Source organism: Myodes glareolus, chromosome 24 (assembly GCF_982192425.1).
Source record: "Myodes glareolus chromosome 24, mMyoGla1.1, whole genome shotgun sequence".
Taxonomy (NCBI): domain Eukaryota; kingdom Metazoa; phylum Chordata; class Mammalia; order Rodentia; family Cricetidae; genus Myodes; species Myodes glareolus.
In genome coordinates this window covers 5,476,703-5,493,507 of record NC_142049.1, presented here as the reverse complement: position 1 = coordinate 5,493,507, position 16,805 = coordinate 5,476,703, and the positions used below count along the sequence as shown (strand labels likewise).

At 36.9% G+C, this 16,805-nt stretch overlaps 1 long non-coding RNA gene and 1 other non-coding gene across 2 annotated transcripts in view; both read left to right on the top strand.

Annotated features, from left to right (window-relative positions):
* The window catches only part of LOC146889862 (uncharacterized), a 507,294-nt gene that overhangs the window by 466,298 nt on the left and 24,191 nt on the right, over window positions 1-16,805 (top strand). The window lies entirely within an intron of this gene.
* On the top strand, window positions 507-613 carry LOC125401139 (U6 spliceosomal RNA). Its single transcript, XR_007232223.1, has one exon. It is a non-coding gene; the product is annotated as a U6 spliceosomal RNA (small nuclear RNA).

Genomic DNA, 16,805 nt, shown 5'->3' with positions numbered 1-16,805 from the left:
TCTTTTAAAATCGAACCATGTCCTCCCTCGCCTACTTTCCATCAAATTTGTTTTCTTATGCATGAAAAGAAATATCACCCAAGCTTGAGAACATTACATGAACACTGAAAATATGGAACTGGGGAGATTGGCCATTTAATAGACAGGTAAGAATAGATTCCATCTACTTTGCTGTCTGACTGCATACAGCTATGAATAATTTCAATAGATTTGAACTATACTGTAGTTAGGTTGATCTTATTTCTACACACACACACACGTCTCAAATTGCTATGAAATTCTCTTTCTCTATTGCTAGGGAAATAAACAAGGTTTTGCTCAGTCCCAGACTTTTTCTTGCAACCTGAGAGACTGGAAGTTGCTTTCCTCTCTCTGAATGTTATTTCAATTAAACAATATGTATTAATGAATAATATAAAATTTCAATAATAATCTTAGTTATTCTCTCAGGTTTCTAGAGGGACTTTCTATTCCCTTATTATGAATCCATTAAAAATAATTCCAGAGTGTTCGCTTTGGCAGCACATATACTAAAATTGGAACGATACAGAGAAGATTAACATGGCCCCTGCGCAAGGATGACACGCAAATTCGTGAAGCTTTCCATATTTTTGAAGAACTTGAACCAGGCCCTCTTGGATCTTTATTCCCTGGGCTCTGCTCGCACAGATCCTCATCTCTGTGACTTCCTTGAAAACCATTTCCTGGATGAGGAGGTCAAGGTCATCAAGAAGATGGGCAACCACCTGACCAACCTCCGCAGGTTGACTTCTGGGCCCCAGGCGTCTCTGGGCGAGTACCTCTTTGAGCGGCTCACTCTCAAGCATGACTAGGAGGCCTCTCCTTCCGAGGGGCTCCCACCCCTGCTCTGCACCAGCCAGCCTCAGGACCTTCACCCCAAACTCTCAAGAAGCCACTAGGCAGCTTTGTAACGCCCTGGAGCCCCTCTCAAGTCTTGGACCAAGTAAAAATAAAGCCTTTTGAAACAGCAAAAAAAAAAAAAAAATTCCAGAAAGAGGAACCAAGTACAAAAAAGCAAAGTTGTGGCAAATACCACAATGTTAATGTGTTTCTTGTCTTTAGTTTCTCAAAATTATTTACCAGTAAAGTAAGTTTTAAAAGTCAGTAGATAATGTGATAGGAAGACAGTTCAGAAAGTAAAGTCTCTCGGTGCCATTCTGATGAAGTTTGACCCCACAAGCCACATGATAGAGGAAGAGAAGTGGCCCAAGGAGTTATCCTATGTTCTCCAAATAGGTTTCTTATGGCAAGCTTCTGTGCACACACACACACACACACACCACACCACACCACACCACATCACACCACACCACACCGCACAAAAAGTAATAATTCAAAAAATTAAATGCTTTTCCAACATCAGATTTCAAGAAATAACAATAATTTTGTTTCTGAAGTTTTCTTATTCATGTTCCTAATTTCATTAAACAATACTTTCTTAAATCTCTCTTTACAAAACTGCAGGAATCCTGAAATAAAGCTAGGGCCCTTGACTCCTTAGAACCCTAACATTTGTGTGTGTGTGTGTGTGTGTGTGTGTGTGCATATGAACAGACAATAAAAAATGAAAATATGGTGTGACAAAAATGGTATAATATAGAAACAAAGTCTGTAGAAGGTTGAATTTGAGGTGGGATCCACTCTGAATTGGATCACACAAACATTCTGAAGATGAGAAGACATTTAGTGTTATGTTTTATGTTTAGCAAGAACATACAGGTCCATCCTTATATTTACATTAAAAAAATAGTATTTTGGAATAAAAAAGACTAAATCAACCAATATTCTTGGACAGGAAAAACCGGCTAAGTGAAGAAAGATGAAGAGGAAACCAATAAGCAGCTTTGCTGCTGAATGCTGACTACCCAGGTACAAATGTGCGCTTATATCTCAAAATCAAAGAATAAGGACACAAGGATGACATCAACCAAGCCATCCATCTGCACACTAATAAAAAATTAAATTTTAAAAAGTGTCACAGGCTTCCTATTTGAAGTTATTCCTTAGCTTGAAACTGAACATTCTGTTTTCAAAATGGACTCAGAATTCCTTAGGTCAGGTGGTTTGGGAACCCTATGGTATTTTCCTTGCTGTCTCCACCAGCATTAGTGCTGGTCTACCATTCCAGATCTTCAAATACGAAGTCTTTTCTTCATTTTTTCACAGCTCTGTGAGTTACAATGGTTAAAAAATAATGTATAAATGTAGCAGGATGATGTGGGATAATGTGGTATATAATAATGTGAAATGGTGATAAGCAAAATATTCATCAGTATGGTCACGGGCCAAGGCCGGTTCAGGCACCCCCTCCTCTGCCCAGAGAACAATCTGGGGATCTCTCCTTGGACCTGGGATCCCATATATAATCAAGTTTCCTGTAAACTCTAATATGACTCCCTTAGTTGAAATATATTCTTCCCTGATCCCACATTCATCCTTCCTCCCTTCCCCCCATCCCGGTCAACCGAGCTTTCTCCATTCCTCCCCTACTCCCTTCTCTCTAACCCTCTCCCCTTCCAACAACCCTCCCACCCCCCCCCATGCACCCAAGGTCCCTAGATCCTTCATCTGGCGTTGGATGACGATACAGATGGAGGCCCGCGTTGGAGCACCGAACTGAGCCCCCCAAGATCCAAATGAGGAGCAGAAGGAGGAAGAAAATGACGAAGGACTGTGAGGGATACTATCACCCACTGATACAAGGGGTCGGATCTAATGAGAGTTTACCAAGGCCAGATGGACCGTGACTGAACGAGCATGTGATCCAACCAGATTCTCTGAATGTGGCCGGATTTTCTGAATGTGGCTGGCCTGCAGTCTTTCTGAGAAGCCATTGACAATGACACTGGGACTGGTTTCCTCTGCATATACTGGATTTTTGGGATCCAGTCTGTTTGGATGCTCACCTTCCTGGACCTGGAGGGAGGGGGGAGGAACTTGGACTTCCCACAGGGCAGGAGACCCTGACTGCCCCTGACTGCCCTTGGGGACAAAGAGGGAGGAGGAGAGGGAGGGGGGGAGTGGGAGGGCGTTGGGAGGAGGGGTGTAAATGGAAACTTTTTATAATTTAATAAAATTACTTTCAAAAAAAATAATGTGAAATGGTCACCAAAATGAATCTGGTGAATGTATTATCACCTGATCTATTTATCTTATGTGGGGTGTGTGTGTGTGTGTGTGTGTGTGTGTGTGTGTGTGTGTGTGTAGTCAAGATCTGCCTTCTCAGAAAATGTCAATATAATACAAGCAATTCCAAGAGTATCAAATTTAACAAATTTCCAAGTCTGCAATAAAGCTCTAATAATGCACATGCAGTTGACAGTGTGCTTTAAGTTTTTATTTTTTATTTTTCCTGGGCTCGTGATATGTGGTAATACTCTGTTATGCAATAGGCAGCAACAGTGATCTTTAGCGCCTGAACCATGTGAGTAGATGGGTATATAGCTAACGATATGACTGCTTTATACATTAGATTCCCTAGAAATGATTCTTCTAAAAAAATCATATTTGAGCGTACCTGAACTGGCCCTGGTCCATAACCATACTGATGAATATTTTGTATATCACCATAGATCCTTCATCGGGCGATGGATGGAGATAGAGATAGAGACACACATTGGAACACTGGACTTAACTCCCTAGGTCCAAATGAGAAGCAGAAGGAGGGAGAACGTGAGCAAGAAAGGCAGGACTAGAGGGAACCTTCATCTGACGATAGATGGAGATAGAGATGGAGACCCACATTGGAGCACTGGACTGAAGCCCCAAGGTTCAAATTAGGAGCAGAAGAAGAGAGATTATGAAAAAGGAAGTCAGAACCGTGTGGGATGCGTCCACCCTCGGATACAAGGGGGCTGATCGAATGAGAGCTCACCAAGGTCAGCTGGACTGGGACTGAACGAGCATGTGATCAAACTGGAGTCTCTAAATGTGACTGAGATGGGGGCTGACTGAGAAGCCATTCTTAATGGCACTGGGTCTTGTTTTGTCTGCATGTACTGGCTTTTTGGGATCCTAGTCTGTTTGGATGCTCACCTTCCTAAACCTGGAGGGAGAGGGGAGGAACTTGAACTTCCCACAGGGCAGGAAACCCTGACTGCTCTTAGGACTGGAGAGGAAGGAGGGGGTGGGAGTGGGGGGGGAGGAGAGGGAGTGGGGAGAATGGGAGGGTAGGGGGAGGAGGGGAGGAAGTGGAAAATTTTATAAACAAATAAATTAATTAATAAAAAAAATCATATTTGAATACCATTTTACTTTAGTAAAGCATAGCATTGTGAAGGAAATTTTTACCTTTTTTGTCATGAAATGTTTTCCCACATTTTTCTTGTTGCTGTTTATAAAGTTAGGTAATTAATTCATTTTGTCATTTTACTCCTTGCTAATGACAAAAATTTTCCCATTTATAATGAAAGATATACTCATTGTGTTAAAAAATTGTCTTGCCAATTTTTTCTTTTTCTTTCAATCTATTTCTTTTTCTTTTCTTTTCTTTTTTTCCTTTTCTTGATGCTTTGCAAATTCTCTTTGTAACTGACTTGGGGGATTCTTGAACCTGGTAGGCCATGTCCTTTCTTGAAAGTGGAATACATCCATCTATGGTTTCTTTAAATGAGCTTTGACTGTCTTCTCTTTTGGGAAGTCACATGATGACTATGCTGTTCTTCCTGACCGTATCCTACAAAGGCCTAAAGCTTCATTCACTCCTGTTTGTTATGTTCCTGTCTCTGTGTAAATTTAAATGATTGTATCAAATGTACTGATTGTTTCTGGGGCTTGAATATGGTTGCTATTGAATACAACTAATAAGGATTTTGTTCAATTATGATATTTTAGCATCAAATTTTCATTTTAAAAAAAATCCTTCAGAAAAAAATCCTCAAGAATTTCATATTTGGATACAGTGAAATAACTTATCTACCTATCACCCTCCTCTAGGTTCTCTGGTGATGTCTTAGAAGACATTCTCCTCCCAAATTCATGCTCCCTTTTTATTTTTAATAACCCTGAAGTCCATTTTGTATGGCATGAAATATTTCTATCTGTTTCATATTTTTCATCTTTTATTGGAATTAGCTCTATTAATATCTCATTTCCTGAGTTTGATGAATTTAATAAGATACTTACCTTGATATTTTTATTAGCTCATTTATTTGTATCTATTGACCTAAAATTGATTTTTGGAGATTTTTTTCTTTTAGCTATGTCTATCTTTTTCTAAGTGCATCTTGGAAAGGCTCTGTTATGTTGGCACACATGAATAAATAAAACAACAACACAAATAATTAAATTTTTGGAAGTTCACAATCCCACACCCTATGATGTTGGTAGTCTGAACCATCACGTCTAAGAGAAAGTTTTCCTGTTGTTAAGAGTTCTCAGCAGCCTACAGGTATCTGGGGCATTTTGAGTGTGATCAGAACTCTGAAACAGCATCACAAAGCTGCTAAGGTGATAACCACTAAAATGTAAGTAATGGAGTATGTTTCAGTGTTCTTGCGCAGTACCTGGAGAATCTGGGGCTGGAAATTTGCCCCATTATGTCACAGTAAGCTAGAGGCGTGGGAAGCTCTGGTTGGTGAGTACACACTTGTTACAACATTTGGCTTTTCTCACAAGTCATTATTTGCTTAGCTGATAACATATCTCATGTTTTAGACAAAGTTAGTGCTTCATGAGAGACCATTCAGAGACCAGTCCCTTGGATAATCCTATCAATTCAGGAACATCGTTCAGGAAATAAAACCTCATGATGTCCCGTCTACTCACCTTCTTTTTTGGTGGACGTAGCAAACCTCCCACCACTTTGTAGTGATTTCAGTAGTTCCTAAACTTCTAACTATGCTCAGAGAGGGGCTGTAAAACTGGACACAGCCTACTTTTTCTCTTTCCTTGAGAAACAAACTGGGAGTTAAGTATTCTTTATCTGTCCTGTGCTCAACTTTCTTGAGAGAAGAGAAACTCTTGAGTAGATCTAGAACTATACTGCTTTGTAATTTCAATGTTCTGCACAACTGCTTTAATCTTTTGATGCAGTGCATGTGTTTGCTTCAGTCATTGAAGCTTCAGATTCAGGAAATCATAGAATATTATTTTAAGTTCTCTATCTACTAAACTGATAGGCTTTATGGGTTTTTGATGTTGTTTGTTTGTTTTAATTCTGTTACAGACATCTTCTTGAAATGACTCAAACACTCTATAACATGTTATAGGTATTTGCGTTTGCCTTCATACTTCCATTAAGATTATAAATTCAGTTATTTAGTTCCTTTGTCTTAAGATATGTGCACATTGACCCAGTGAATCATGTTTTATGTTTGAATCACTCATGGCTTTCATTCATTTGTGAGGTGTTCTCCCTCAGTACTTATGGCAATGGAGGGCACGTACTTAAGTGTGGGAAATCTGTGACTGAATTAGTGAAGGAGGGAGGAATCTTTAGATTCCTTTTTATGTGCTTCTTTTTCATGATGACTATACCTTCAGCCAAGCAAGGTCTTATTTTAATCTACTTAGTGTTACCTGTTTGATAATGATTTTAAACTTCACCCAATTGGTGCAGATATTTCCAATCACTTATTATTTAGAAAATAAGTATTTAAACTTCTAAAAATGATTAATGTGTTCTCATGTGTTGATTCCCTTAGGCCTTCAGTCAAAGTTTATGTGGCTAATTTGGGTTCTGCGCAAGCAACTTTTGGAAAATGAGAGAATCACACAAAGATTTGTGAACATTTTATTGCGGCACACTATACAGAAATTTTGAACATACTTTACACAATATAGACTTAATATATACTTGTACAGAATTAAGGTATGTGCTATAGTTTTAATGTAAGTGTTAAAAATATTAAACCTTAGTTGTCCAAAGCTAAGCATAATCAACAAAAGATGGTACAAGTGAAAAGGGAGATTTCATCTTCTGATTTAGCATCTTTATATTACATGGTATGAACTCCTGCATCTAAATGTCAATTCCACCACCACTTTTGCTGTTTTTATAAGAGTAATATTTCATCTTTAATGGGATAGGCAGAATGTACAGAGAATCAAATGCTCTTGGCATCTTTTAGCATATCCACCAGCTGTTCTTACTTCCAATTTATAAAATGGTGTTAACTGGGCCCCCAAATAATGAGGCTTTAATGACAGAACAGAATTGCTAATTATTTTCCTCAGCCAACTTTTATTCCTTGGCCAATGCCAATGAACTAATTATTGAAGAGAACTTAGTTATATTTTTCCCAGTTTGCTTTTAGTCAATCAGCAGAGAAGCAGGGAGAGACGTGAGAGTGTCTAGGGAGAAGAGCACAACTGTTTCGTGTGAGCTTTAAAAGATGCATAAGGAGGCAAAGAGGCAAGAAATGGGCATTCCTTTTTACAGAGCTGTGTTTGACACTCGTGGCTAAAAGGCAAAGGCTTAGTCTTCAGAAAGACCATCAAAGAAAATAAATGCTTCCAAACCAGATGGAAACGTTATAGAGTAGAAGCTAAGTTAGGTAAAGCAATCCACATGTGCATTGCATGCTGTGTGCCTAAACCTAATCTTATTAACTGTTTTGAAAAAGTGCATTCACGGTGAAAAGTATAGTACATAGAAAGAAGGACGGCTTTTATGATAGTAAGAGTTCTGTTTAGTGTGGGAACTTAGAAGGTGTATTGTATATCCTACTTAAACCATTCCCTTTCCATAGTTACAGAATAATAACTGCCTTTACTGGAGGATTATGTTTTATGGCTTAAGAAATTCAAGGATAGTTATGTGTGTCAAAAAGTAATTTTAGAAGCTGAGATGAGGATGTCCTGACCCTTTGACCAATCATAATACTGGGATTACTTGAGGCACCTCTATTAAGCAGCTCCCATAACTTTTAATTTTAAAAACAACCTTAACTTTTAAATTATATAATTCTATCCCAACTTTGAGGTGAAAGATTGGAAAGCAAAGAGGGTATGCAGCTTGCCAGAGGTTAACCTAGTCAATAAGTAAGAACTAGAACCCAGGAAATCTGATTCTAAAGCCTTCCCTTCTAATGACGGCACCAGAAGCAAAACTCCTGACTGATGGCCAATTAGAAATGAGTATATATCATGTTTGCCTTTCTGGGTGTGGGTTCCTTCTCAGGATGAGTTTTTCTAGTTCCATCCATTTGTCGGCAAATTTCATGATGTCAGTGATGCAGGGGGAGGAGCTTGGTCCCGCCTCAACTTGACATGCCCTGTTGTGTTTACTCCTATGGGAGACCTGCACCTCTCTGAAAGGAGGTGGAGGAGAAGTTGATGTGGGGGCATAGAAGGGATGTGAGGGCAAGGAATGGAGAAGAAGAGGGAGGGTAAACTGGTCAGTATGTAAAAGAAATGCAAAGATATTTAATTAAAAAAGAATCCTGACTGATATTCCCTTACAAAAAAATAAATACTAAAAATGTTGTGTGAACTTTATAAGACAAGTTAGAGCTCCCAGCTACAAAATATATACTTCTCTACAATTGTGTTAATTCCAAGACTTTTTGTTAATTTATGTCTTTTCTTTTAATAACTCCAAATTTCTAGAAAAGTAAGAGAAACGATATGTAAACACCAATTACAATGACTCAGAGTAAACTATTACTAATGTTGTACCAAATATGCTTCATTATATTCTTCTCATTGTATATTATGGGGGCTGAAATTATCCTTTATGCATACAGAAGCAGTTATAAACTATACTAAATAAGATAATCATCTATCTTCCATATTTCAATGTTGTCCATTAAACAATAATATTGTTTACAGTACTTTCCCCTCCCATAAAGGGTTAAACCAAGGATTGGTAGCCTATTTAATATGTGACTGTCTTGTCAGTTTGGAACATTTTTTCAAGCTTTCTTTGCTATTTTGGTGTTTATATTTTAGTGTTCCTGACATTTACAGATCGTGATAGTGGCACTTGGCACTCTCTGTCTTTATATAAGATGAGATAGTCTTCATTGTTGTTTCCCTGTGGATAGCTCGTAGATATGTTCAGTTCAGGCATTCCTGGACAGAGGCTGGGGAGGAGCTCCTGACCACTACCTGGCCGATCACATCTATAAGAATACATGTGCATCTGTGTCCTTCCTCCATAATGAGTCAGGGCGCTCTCTGTGTTCTTCCCATGCAGCTACTATTTCCCCCTATTACAGAGTGCAACGTATAGGGAAATGGTTTAAGACTTGTAAGTAGCCTGCTCTTCACTCAAGTGTCCCCCTAAAGTTAGTTAGCTTTTACAGACACTTCTACCTGGTCCAGTATTTATTGTGAAGACTAATCAGCATTGACTTTCCTCCCTTCTCCCTAGTATGTGTTTGTGTATACGCAATACATATCTATACATTTGTATATGTGTATGTGTAGTATTTAATCACTTTCCACATGGGTTCTATTTTGTCCTGCTCCATAACTAATAACTGCACTTAACTATATTTGTGTACAAACATTTCTTGGTCAATTACTATGACACTTCTCAGAACAGATCCTAAACCTGTGTGATATACCTCATCTTCACCAAGACAATTTCAGCTCCTTCTTTTTGATATTATCTGCTCTTAAATCTTCAATGATGCTAGTGAAGAATTCAAAAAGCAAGCAGAAGAGGAGAGAAGGGGAAAGTTATAACTTCCTTGTTCACAGGTGGACAGACTGCATAGCTTCATAGGGCTGCCATATGGAAGCCTGTGTAAGGATCTGCTGGGAAGGGATATCTGGGAAGGAAAGAGTATTAACTGTCTCCTCTGGGATAGCCTGTAATACCAAGTCTCCAGAAATGGAACTTAAAACAAAGTCTGAATGTATTTTCATGCAATAATTTCAATTCCAAGGAATAGCAAAGTCGATGCTCAGGGATTTCACGTCACCTGGACAGTAGAAGGTAGGGTCCGAAGTTTCAATAGTACTGACATACTACTCCCATTGAGTTCAAGTACTAACATACTAACATAGAACAAGAATAATAGGCTTAAAATGTATCATCTAAAAATGTATCGAGTTACTTTACATGTCTACAGATATTTTGTATGTAACAGAGAATCAGTTTTGTTATTTAGTTGTTTAGCTGAGGTTCCGTACATGTCAGAACACTAACTTCTTAGAGATCTATGGGAACATGATGGATGACAGTGCAGGGTGAGTTCCTCAGGAATCATGAATCTGGGGAAAAGGACTTTTAAACAGGCTCTTATTTTCTCATCTCTGAAATTCAAATAATAATGTGTACATTCTATGATAACATAAACAATAAATTGATGTAAAATCTTCAACACAGTTTTTGCAAAGAGCACCTACAGTAAATGTGGTAATCATAATTCAAAGACTGTTATTGTTAGTTGCTCTGCAAGGTGCTGAGCAAGCTAGAATAAGCAGAGTGTGTGTCCTTGCCTTTCAGGAATTTGTAAACATACGAGAAATAGAGACAAAAATGCAATTCTTATGGAGTGTGGAAAGGCATTGACAGGGTAAGCTGGAGGCCATGGTAACTGCATAGACGGGACATTGATTCAGAATTTAAAAAGAGAGAGCCAGCTGAAGAAAAACACGGTAAAGAAAAGTTTTAAGCCTAAGAGGAATTCAAGCCAGGGTGGAAAGCTCTTCACAGAGTGGGACAGTCAGGAAAATCAATCAGCATTAGCAAAGTCTGGGAACTGTCATGAAAATCCAGGTAGGGCCTGAAGACGAGAGAGGAATGGAGAGCAAATTCAGGAGACAAATGGCCTTGAAAATCACTGATACTTGATCTTACCACTAGCTCACGCCCAAAAGCAGCTCCACAATGTACTCTGTAATTCATAAAGAAATGGGATAATTTTGATCCTGCCAATTTTGTTTTTAAGTTCCTATAACATTTCTATCAAGAGCTTCTTGGGAAGAAAAGTGTATGTCACATAGGAATAGTTCTAGCTTCTTCCTAGATAAGAGTATCATATGTGAATTTTTCCAAAGGGACATGAATGTCACAAGATCATTTAATCTCATTATTTGAGGTTGGCACTGACTTTCAACAAATTGAATGGGTTATCTAAATTACAGAGTCCAAGTTTTCTCATGTGATGTCAATTACCTTGTCTTGTTAATTAAGAAAGCCTGAGAAATGAGTCCAAAACTATTTAGTTGAATTTGGAGCTGCAGGATCATAGTTAGTTTGGAGCACACGCATGAGCTACTTCCAAAGCAGTTGTTTGAAGCGGTCCAAAAGGATCCATAAGCTATACCTTACATCAAAGAAAAAATATGGGTAATTCCCAAGTCAAATTGAATTCTCCATGGGTGTTGATTTGATTGAAAACTGTGTTCTCTCAAAATTGCCAGGGTGTTTGTTTGATGCTGAAAGAGACACGGATAATCAAACAAGACAGAAATTGTCAAGTCCAAAGATATTTATGCAAGAAGCTTATTTCACTTCCCCCCATGCCAGAGAGATAAAAAGTATTTCTGTTTTCTTTAAACATTAAGCTTATTCCAAAAGGACAGCTGGGTAATGCCCATAGACAAGAGTGACCACTGAATCACCAGAAAAATCATAGCAGAGAGACAGAAAAAAAAGTTCTGATTTCTAGCTCTGTAAAAGGATGGTGCATCTAGCTCTGCTTGTGCAGTTTTCAATCGTACCATTCTGTCTTTTATACTAATTGATTCCCCATGTCCCGTCTCCTGTGCTCTACATCTGTGCTATCAGAAGTCCAGGGGTTATGACAAATGACGCTAAACATCAATGACTGCTTTAAAGGCCAGTCAATTGTCTACATGTCAAACTGCTTTTTCTTTATTTCTTTTCAAGCACGTGTTTTCAATCATCTAATCAAAACCAGACCCAAGCACAGGTTAGAATGGAAGTGGCAGCTGTAACCGGAGAAAAATTACAAGGTGACAAAATAAATAAGTCAAGCAGAAGTAAGACCAGTCCAATACGCAGCAAAGCAGAAATAAAGGACATTTAAAGAAACGCACCAATCCCTAGAAAACAGCTGAGTGCAGAATCCATTCTCAAAGGAAGCAGGGCAACGTCAGCAGAGAGCTCAAATTTACCACCTAATAAATGGTGGTCTTGTACAGGTTGATTTTCTAATATTTCTAGTCTGTACTGTCCTTGCCTTCAAAACATAATGATAGCTGGTTTCAGAGTTACATGCGGATTCATTGAGATAAATGTAAAATACATGATCTTCATAGCAAGGTGTTATAATGTGTATTGTTGTTCTGATGAATAATATTAATGGTAGGATTATCATTTAATAATATGGTCTTTGAGTAAGTCATTATTGTTTTATTTGAGTAATTAATTTCACTTAATCTAGATAAATTTTTTTGGTAAATCTTGATGTAGACAGTTTTAATTTATTTGTAGGAAATTTAAATACATGTACATCAAATAGTACATACAATATCATGTGTATTATATATATATTTCTCAAATGTAATCATCCAATAAAGTAGATAAATAAAAAAAGGAAAATGAAATTTCAAGTCACAAAAAGATTGAGGAAATTATTGCTGGGCAGTGGTGGTGCACAACTTTAATCCCAGCACTTGAAAGGCAGAGGCAGGCAGATCTCTATGAGTTCTAGGACAGCCTTGTCTACAAGAGCAAGTTCCTGGACAGGTCCCAAAGCTACAGAGAACATTGTCTCGGAATAAACAAAAAAACAAACAAACAAAAAAAGATTGAGGAAATTACAGCCAATAGATTGTATAGTTTTCTCAGGATTAATAAAAAAGAAACTAAAGTTATAGTTACAGCATTCAAATAAAGTACATGTTAGTGACTTTAAAAAATATTTTATATATAATTGTAAAGTAAACTTCCTTTTCCATTCTATAATTTCAGACACAATGAGTCAAAGAAGAAAACAATCTTAGAGTTGATTTGTTTAATTGAATACAATTTTATTCTTTAAAAAGAATTTTATGTTATTTTCCTCCAAATTTTCTGCTTTTGAAAACAATCATTTAGTAGATACAAATTTGATATCCACAATCTGCATATCTGATCTCCTAAACCTGACATTTTAGTGTTGGCATAAACTGCCTGAAGAAAGATTCCATGCTCGATCTCTTGAGACTGATGATAGTCAAACTACAGATCAACTAAAAGCAATTCACAAAACTATCTTTAAGGCATTACTATAATATACTTATGAAATATAAATACAGTTGATTATAGATTTTAGTTCTACAACTAACATACTATATATATGCAAATATTGCACAATCAAAAATATCATGACCAAATATGAAAACACGTCTGGTTTTAAACTCTTTAAATAAATGAATTGCCAATTATAAATGAACAGTCAAGTTGAAACGGCTGATCATGTGCTTACTCATTAACTACTTCTAAAACTGAATTTACCTTATTTATTTTCATGATTCATTGTGTTCATTATACCAGTGCATATGTAGTCCCTATTTTAAGAAGCACAAAATAATGTGGGCAATATGTAACAATAAGATTCTACTGTCAATGGGTCAAATTAAATGTTTAGAGCCCTGAAAATGGCAAACCTATTATGTTAATAATGCATGGTTATTTCTCATTGCGTGAAGATATTTCCCTAACTCACAATGTTAATTTAAACCTATAACATAATTATTTTTGTTGGACTCATTATTAATCTAATTAATATGATTTTTAATTATCTTTGTATATTAAGTGGCAGGTAATTTTCATGTCAAAATCTTTCAGTGAAATAAAGAGAAGAATAATGAACACATGTTTAAGATGCATGAGGAATATTGCGAATAACTTTCTCAAGAAGTGTATTGATAAACACTAACCTTGGTGGAATTTTTGTAACATCCATAATGGAATGAGTATGTTCTCATTGCACATTGTCCCCAGACAGAGTTAAAAGTTCTTTCTATCCATTTGTCAAAATGGCAATATTTGTTATTGCTTAACCTGTAGTAATGTTCTGCAACTTTTAAGAATATAAATGTAGAGGGTAGTGTATCTTTCTTGCTTCATCGATTTTAAAGTAAAGGAAATGGCATCTCCTTAGGCATTAACAGAAATCAAATACAGAACAATATGCAATCTGCTCTTGGAAGGTAGTACGGAGGTGTTGTTGTATTGTAGAGTTGGAAAAGCTTACTTCAAACAAATAAGCTATGCCCATGTATAGTATTTAGACAGACATATGTGGAGAGTAGAACTCCCAATATATGATTGTGTGTGTCAAAAAAAATGACATGTATTTAGATTGTAAGGTGATTTCATTACATAAAACAAATTTTATTTTAGGAAGTATCGAGGCTTTTTAAAAATTATTGTTTCTCATGTGTATAGTATTTTGTCTTCACTGTACCATGTGTGTTTGTGATGCCCCTGGATGTCAGCAGAGGGCTCCAGATTCTTTGGAACTAGAGTTACTGATAGTTGTCAGCCACATTGGAGGTGCTGGGAATCAAACCCGGATCCTCTGGAAGAGCAACCAGTGCTCTTAATGCTGCTCCGGCTCTCCGCCCCCTATTAAATGAGTGTAAACTCAGTAAATTCATGGCTTCCATCAGGGGATATATTATTTGTGGAGAAGCATCAAATCGATTTTTCACAAAAGCCTTTAACTCTTTTATACCATTTTCTATAAAATGCCGTTATTTCTTTCTTTTCTATAACTCCACACATATCATGGGCATATGGGAGGCAGCTGATGCAACATTTATTTAATAAAATTGAACTCTACTTATTCCTGAGCAGATTATGAACAAGGTATTTAACTTTATTAGAATAAATAGTCCACTGTTCATGAAAGAACTTCGTACCTCTGGATGGATAGTCTTTTTCTGCTTTGGCTGCTGACAGCATTTTGTCTATATTTTGACTGTATTTCAGCAAGGTAAACATCAGAGAAGGCTAAAGTAATAGACTTTCAGGGAGTCAGGCAGCTAGTATTTGATAGTATAGACTGCCTCTCTCTCTTATCTTATAAAGTCAGAAGACACTAAGAATAAATAAAGAAAACCAGGCTTCTCACATAATAAAATATTTAATAACTCTTCCAGGAAAAATTGGTTTTCATAACTTGACTGCTAACCAAATTTGTGTTATAAAAATAAATAAAAACTGGATAAAAAGCACCTCAGTGTCCCATTACGTTTTAAACATAAAACTATTGAAAAACAAGTAGAACCTTTATTTGGGTTTCTGTAATGTGTGCATCGTATCTTGCTGATCATTAGAACGACACCGCTTTGCACATAATCAGATAGGATGGATGAAAGATATCAAAACATCTTAGAAAATGAACACAGCAGATGACATTACAGGTTCAAGTTCAGCCTGATCTCAGAGGGATTTTTTAATATATATGAACATTATACAAGCTACTTTCCATTTTTATAAAATACAAACAATGCAGAATTTGACTATGCGCTGAATTTAAGAACTCAGTTCAGTGACATTAATTCCCACCGTTGTGTACCAGCTTCAATATTTCTATGACTTTTTCATTATTATAGTGGGCATATAAACCCATTAAACACCACGTCTCCCATGACCTTTGGCCTCCAGCCCCTACTCTCCATCACTATCAATTTAACTGTGAAAGACACACATTATTATAATTTGTCATTTTCTGTGTGGCTTACTGAGTATAAGTAAGTTTATTCATAGTGTGTTCATATTCATGCCAGAATTCTATTTATTTGAAAGGTTAAAAGTTCTTCTCCTTGCATAAGAACCACATTTTGTTCATCTGTTCATCTGCCAGCAAACATTTGGGCTGTAACTTCGATTTGGTCACTGTAAATACTTACACTATGGTTGTGGTTGCAAAAATATTTCTTCAAGTAGCTGATTTTAGTTCCTTTGGGTAGTGGCCCATGAATGGACTTGCTGGGTAATGTCATAAACTGAAGCATTATATATTTAATGTATTTCCAGATATCCCATATTTAATTAAATAAAATTAAAGGGCCTTTATTGTCACTGATATAGCCAGAAAAGGACATGATTAAATATTAATAACCTACAATTCCATCAATAGAAGTTTAGATTCTGCTCACAATAAAAATCCTGAGGACATGTGGATGAAGGGGATTTCTCTCCCACTAGTTAATCATTCAGTAGTCCAGACTGACAGGAAACACACTAATGTTGATGACAGAAGGAACAGAATCTTTCCCCTAGCATCAGGATGAAGGGACTTCTGAAAGTTTTCACAAGGAAGTTTCATGCTTTAACCTAAAAGTGGCTCAAACCATATCTTTCCTCAGTTGCGTGGTAGTACATATTTACATAGTGTGGTAGAGGTGAAGGATCAGGGATAAGACTCTTACAAATGTAGAAGGGAAGAAGCTCATAGGCAAAATGCGCTTTAAATCTCCACCCAAATCAGAAAACCACATTGCTCTCCTAGAAGATTATAACCAAAATATGGATATAGTTATTTAGAGTAATTTTTGTTAAATTTAGGTAAACTGTCAACACATGTTTACCTTAGTATTACGTAATTTGATACAGAAGAAATTAAGTCTTCAAGACAAAAATGAACTTGTATTGGCTGCTTCTATTTAAACCAGATACTATTTTCTGAAGGAGACATATCATTCAGAATCAGAAAGTTGTTCATAGGATTGTTTGCTTATCCAAATTTTATTGGTTGTCTGGTAATATGCTATGTAAATATGGGAAGGAGAAGCCTGAAGCTAACAGAAAGGATAGAAATGATTAGCCGTGAAAAGCTCAACTGTAACACACAGAGACAGTAAGAGGAAAAGAATACCAGATACAGAGAGAAGGATGAAGGGTGTTTGGGGGCACATCATGACATAAA